Source organism: Triticum aestivum, chromosome 4A (genome assembly GCF_018294505.1).
Source record: "Triticum aestivum cultivar Chinese Spring chromosome 4A, IWGSC CS RefSeq v2.1, whole genome shotgun sequence".
NCBI classification, from domain to species: domain Eukaryota; kingdom Viridiplantae; phylum Streptophyta; class Magnoliopsida; order Poales; family Poaceae; genus Triticum; species Triticum aestivum.
Window position 1 is genome coordinate 200,753,176 of NC_057803.1, and position 5,753 is coordinate 200,758,928.

The window sequence follows — 5,753 nt, forward strand, 5'->3', positions numbered from 1 at the left end:
GCTTCGGCTGATACCACGACATCGAGTGCCCATAACTGTCCCCACGTAGATGGTTAGTGTGTATAGGCCAGTAGCCAGACTCAGATCAAATACCAAGATCTCATTAAATGTGTTATTTTAAAATAACCGCGAATGCCGACCAGGGCCAGGCCCACCTCTCTCCTAGGTGGTCTCAACCTGCCATGTCGCTCCGCCACAAAGATCCACTCAGAGAGCCGGCGGGACAAACATCCTTTCGGACCCAATCCGTGAATCACTCGCGGGTACTCCTACGAGCCGACCCGTCTTCTATCACCACAAGTATCATATATTATGTATATAAGTATATACCCGTGACCACCTCCCGAGTGATCACGGCCCGATAGTATAGCATGGCAGATGGACAAGAATGTAGGGCCACTGATGATAAACTAGCATCCTATACTAAGCATTAGGATTGCAGGTAAAGGTAACAACAGTAGTAGCAAGGACAGGCTATGCATCAGGATAGGATTAACGGAAAGAAGTAACATGCTACACTACTCTAATGCAAGTAGTATAGAGGAGAGTAGGCGATATCTGGTGATCAAGGGGGGCTTGCCTGGTTGCTCTGGCAAGAGAGAGGGGTCGTCAACACCGTAGTCGTACTGGGTAGCAGCGGCGTCGGTCTCGATGTCTAGCGAGAGAAGAGGGAGAAGAAACAATAAATATAATGCAAACAAATGCATGACGATGCATGACATGACAAAGCGTGATGCTAGGTGTGCCCTAACGCGGTACGAGGTGGTACCAGTGAAGGGGGGAAACATCCAGGAAATTATCCCCGGTGTTTTGCATTTTTGGACAGACGAACCGGAGGGGGAAAGTTGCATGTTCGTTATGCTAGGGATGTGTGGCGGATGAACGGGCTGCGTATCTGGATTCATCTCGTCGTTTTGAGCAACTTTCATGTTGAAAATAATTTAGTCCGAGTTACGGATTAAAAGATATGATTTTCTAAAGATTTTATTATTATTCTAAAACTATTTTTAATTCGAAAATAATTGCTAAATTGCTAGGCGCACCCAGCACAGTGTACACAAAAGTGTAACTAGTGGCTGACAGGTGGGCCAGAGGGACCCAGTTGACCAGTCAACGTTTCACTGGTCAACAGGGGTGGGACCCCCCCTGTCATTGACTGTTATAGTTAATTAGGGTTAGGTTAAACTAATTATTTCTTAGTTAGACTAACAGGTTAATTAGATTAATTAAGTAGGATTAATTTACTTAATTAATTCCTTAATTAATTAATTAATTTTAATTAATTATTTATCTTTTTTATCTTCTTTTTTTAAACGTTCTCTGGGCAGGGCCCATGTCTCATAGGCCCAGGGGGGCGATGCGGGTTACGGGCGTTAGCGGGCGCCGGGTCTCGGTCGTCGCCCGAGTAGGGGGCAAGGCGAGGCCAGTGGGAAACGCCGGCGACGAGCGCGGCGTAGGCGGAGCAAGGCGGCGGGGGGGAGCGCGAGCAGCGAGCGGTGGCTGGCGACGAGCGCGAGCACGCGCGCTGCGCGGGAGGCGGGGTCAGGCGTGGCGGCAGGGCGAGCCCGTGGGCGGAGTGAAGCGGGGCGACGGGCGGCGCGGTGGAGCGCGACCAGGGGAGACGCCGACCGCGACGCGGGCGCACGGGGCGCGTGCAGCACGCGGGCGGGCACGGGGGTCTGGCGCGGTGAGCATGGATGGGCGCGTGCGGGGTGTGGCCAGGCGCGGGCGGAGAGGTGGGGCACCGCGGCGCGCGGCCGGACGGGGAGGTGGACGGCGGAGGCGAGGGGCGGGCAGCGTGCGGCGTGCACGCGGTGGAGCAAGGCAGCTTGGTCGCGGGGCGCGGGCTCGTCGGGCAGGGTGCGCCAAGCAGCGGCAGCAGATGCAGGCGAGGCGCAGCCTGGGTGTTGCCGGAGCGAGGCGAGCGCCGTGCGGGCGCGGCGGAAAGGTCAGGGGCGCGAGGAGAGGCCGGGGCTCACGTCGGGTGTAGGGTCCGGGCAGCAGTGGTCGAAGGGGGTGACGGGGATGACGTGCGACGGGGAAGCAGGCCGGCGGAGAAGTCCGGTGAGGCGGCGCGGTCTCCAGGCGTGGGGGCGGTGTCGATGGTCTTCTCCTCCATCCCGATCCAAATCGGGGGAGAGGGGGGAGATATTTTCGGGAGGGAGTGGGGGTGTCGGTGAAGTTATAGGGGGGTGGGGATAAGGAGTAGTGGGGGTGGCCGGTTGGGCCAATCGGCTGGGCCTTTGCCTAGTTGGGCTGGCCAGCTGGGCCACAATTGGCCCAGTTGGGGGGGGGGGGGGTCTGCCTCCTTTTTTTATTTTTAGTTAGTTCTGTCTTTTCCCTTTTTTTATTTCACTTTACTATTTTATTTCATTTTAAATCATTTAGGCATTTTATAAAAATGTGTATGCTTTATTATAATTACCGTAATGATATTCGGCACCCACTGAACATTTTTGTTTAATATTTTGAAAACTTTTGTCGTTTGACTTGTTTAGAATTTAAATTTGAAACGGTTTCAAATTAACCCGAGATTAACTACAGTGACAGAGGTGATGTGGCACCATTATCGTGAGATTACTGTAGCATGATTATCCGGGCGTTACATGCCCTGAGGACGATCCTCGCGAGGCTGGTCCCTCCAGGTGCCCTCACGAGGCTGGTCCTGCCAGTGGTCCTCGCGAGGCTGGTCCTGCCAGCCCTGGCATGGGCCGCGGTCGTCCCAACGTCCTCCACCTCGTCCACCTCCTCGGCCGTAGCCCTGGTCATTGCGCTCGGTCGCGTCGACCGAAGCGTCCATCTCGAATGGCCCTGAGCCCTTGACAATCATTGGTGTTGTGGGTGTGCATGTTGTGGAAGGCGCGGAACGTACGGCTGCCCTTGGACGACTTGGGAGGTCTTGGCCATTCGTGGTATCTGGCTCTGCCGCAAGTACGGCCACCCCTTTGCGCTTCACATCCTTGACCTTGGCCTTCTTCTCCTCTGGATCCGCAGCAAGGAGCTCGGGGAGGGAGAGACGCCCCTCCTCAGCTCTTGCACACTTGGTTGCTATGTTGAACAGCTCCAAAGTCGTGTAGAGCTCTTCATGGATGGCGAGCTCCTCCTTCATCTTGATGTTGCGGATGCCGTCGTAAAACGCTGAGATGATGGCCTCGTCCGTCACCTTGGGGATCTTGAGGCGCACATTGTTGAAGCGCTGGATGTACTTCTGCAGGGTCTCTCCTGGATGTTGCTTGATGCGGCGCAGGTCACCCGCGGCCGGGGGGCGGTCGCGAGTGCCCTGGAAGTTGGCGACGAAGTTGTCGCGCATCTGATCCCCGTAGGAGATCGAGCCCGGGGGCAAGTTCATGAGCCATGAGCGGGCGCCGTCCTTCAGAACCATGGGAAACCAGTTTGCCATGACCTTTTCGTCGTCATTGGCCGCCTCGATGCTCAGCTCGTAGAGCTGCAAGAACTCCGCAGGGTCAGGGGTGCCGTCGTAGCGAGGAGGCAGATCCGGCTTGAACTTGCCTGGCCAGTCGACGCTACGCAGCTCAGGAGTGAAGGCGCGGCAGCCTGGCATGGCAAGTGGCGCATGGCCCTGCCGCGGCAAGCGATCCGGACGCAGCGGTGCTGGGAGTGGTGGAGCATTTTCTTCCAGACGGGGGATCTCTTAGCAACTTCTTTCTTTGTGCGCAGGCACATGGCATGGTGGGTCACGCCACGGTACCACACATCTTGGAGCGAGGGCGCCGTCTTGACATGGAGGAGGCAGAGGCGCTCCGTGAGCCGCATGCATCGGCGCAAGGGCGCCATCCTGGTGCTGAGGGGGCGGAGGCACTCCGTGAGCCAGATCGCCCGCAGCCGGGAGCGAGCGAGGCAGCGAGAGGGATGGTGCAGGAGAGCCCCCCGCGGCGCTGACAAGCTCGGCGATGCGGTCCAACTAGTCCTCGTAGAGGTCGTCGACCAGGAGGTAGCGCAGGAGCCCGCATGCCATGAGCACCGCGGCCTGTGCATCCGTGGGTGCGCGGCGAGTGTGAGATGATGAGCTGGCCGGAGTCAGCGACGGGGTCGCGGTGCGGCCGTCTCGCCGCACGAAAGGGTGTAGTGAGGAAGCTTGTTGCTCTATTGCCGACGGTCCGGTGGCGGCATTGACGGTGAGTGACAGAGAATGAGAGGAGGTCCGTCGACAGGGGCTGTCTGGGCGACGCGAGTGGCGATAGCGGTCCGGCGCTCAGCGCGGGCCCGGCGAGCGTCGGTCATGAACTTGGTGGAGTGGTGAAGCGCGGATTGACGAAGAGGAAAGCTTAAGCGCACCCCTACCTAGTGTGCCAAATGTCGGATTTTGGGTTCCAGCAAAATCCTTGAGGTTCGAACAGTGGGGTGCACACAAAGATCTCACTCACGGCCTAGCTCGACGGACCCAAAGAACACGAGACACAAGAGTTTATACTGGTTAGGTCCACCGATGTGGTGTAATACCCTACTCTAGTGTGGTGTGGTGGATTGCCTCTAGGGCTGAGGATGAACAGTTACAAGGGAAGAACAGGCTCCTGAGGTGAGGTGTTCTTGTGCTTGGTGAGTTGATGCTATCTCAGATCCTCTCAGAATGATCTGCTGCCTCGGATCCTCTCAGAATGATCTGCTCCCTCAGATCCTCTCAGAATGATCTGCTGCCTACGGTGGTGGTTGTTCCTGTATATAGAGGCCCGGGTGCTCTTCCCAAATATTAGGCGGGAAGGGATCCCACAGCGGCCAATTTGAAGGGGACAACTAGTACAAGCTATCCCGACAAAAGTAGTCTTCGCCTGCCAAAGGCTCTGCTGGTGACACCGTCTTGGGCTCCACGGTGACCTCCGTCCTGTTGTCCTGCTGGTCTTGGTCTTGTTGCACAGATATGGAAACCTTTGCCTGATGCCTATACACATCGAATACAATGATCTTTAGACTCATAGCTTGGGCCCCCTACCCGAGATATGCAGGTTTTGACAACGACACCTGGGATGCTGCAACACGGCTAGCTGCCACGGCTCTCGTACGCGCTGCTGCTCTGGGTGCTTCTGTTGCTGCTACTACTACTTTTCTACAACTAGTGCGTTCAGTTTTGACAGCAAAATTCAAATTCGACAGTTAAATTCAGTTTTGACAGTTAAGTTCAGAGATGAGCGGTTGATGTTTTCTACATCTAGCACTTTGTGGTTTTGTATTTTACGTCATCTATTGGAGATGCTATTAGAATTCCACTCAGGTTAACATTGTCTCTCTTGTCCTGCTTCGGCCTCGCCATTGTACAACTCACTGGAGCTGCTCCAACAACGAAACCCTCCATCACAGCGGAGCAGTACCCCGGGCTCCATCTCCAGATGCCTAAGATCTTCTTCCCCTCCTCCGGCACCCAAATCAGTCGAAGCATCCTCACTGACCAACCAAATCACACTGAGATCGACATGGCTTCGCCAAAGAGGTTGTACACTTGTTGCATCGCTTTGTTACTCTACATTATATATATATATATATATATATATATATATATATATATATATTGTCCACTGAGCACACATAGTAACGTGAAATATGATTAGTTTCTCCTACTATATGACAACAATAAGATACCAGGCAACTTAGCTATCTGTGATGGACTCCCTTGAACGCCATCATTATGTATCTCTACGCGTTCGAGCTGTGCATTTGTAGATGTGCCTAGGAGTTGAGCTAGTAGGGCAGTGGCATGGGTCAAAAGTAGTAGAAGTAGCACAAAAACATTTTTTGAGTGT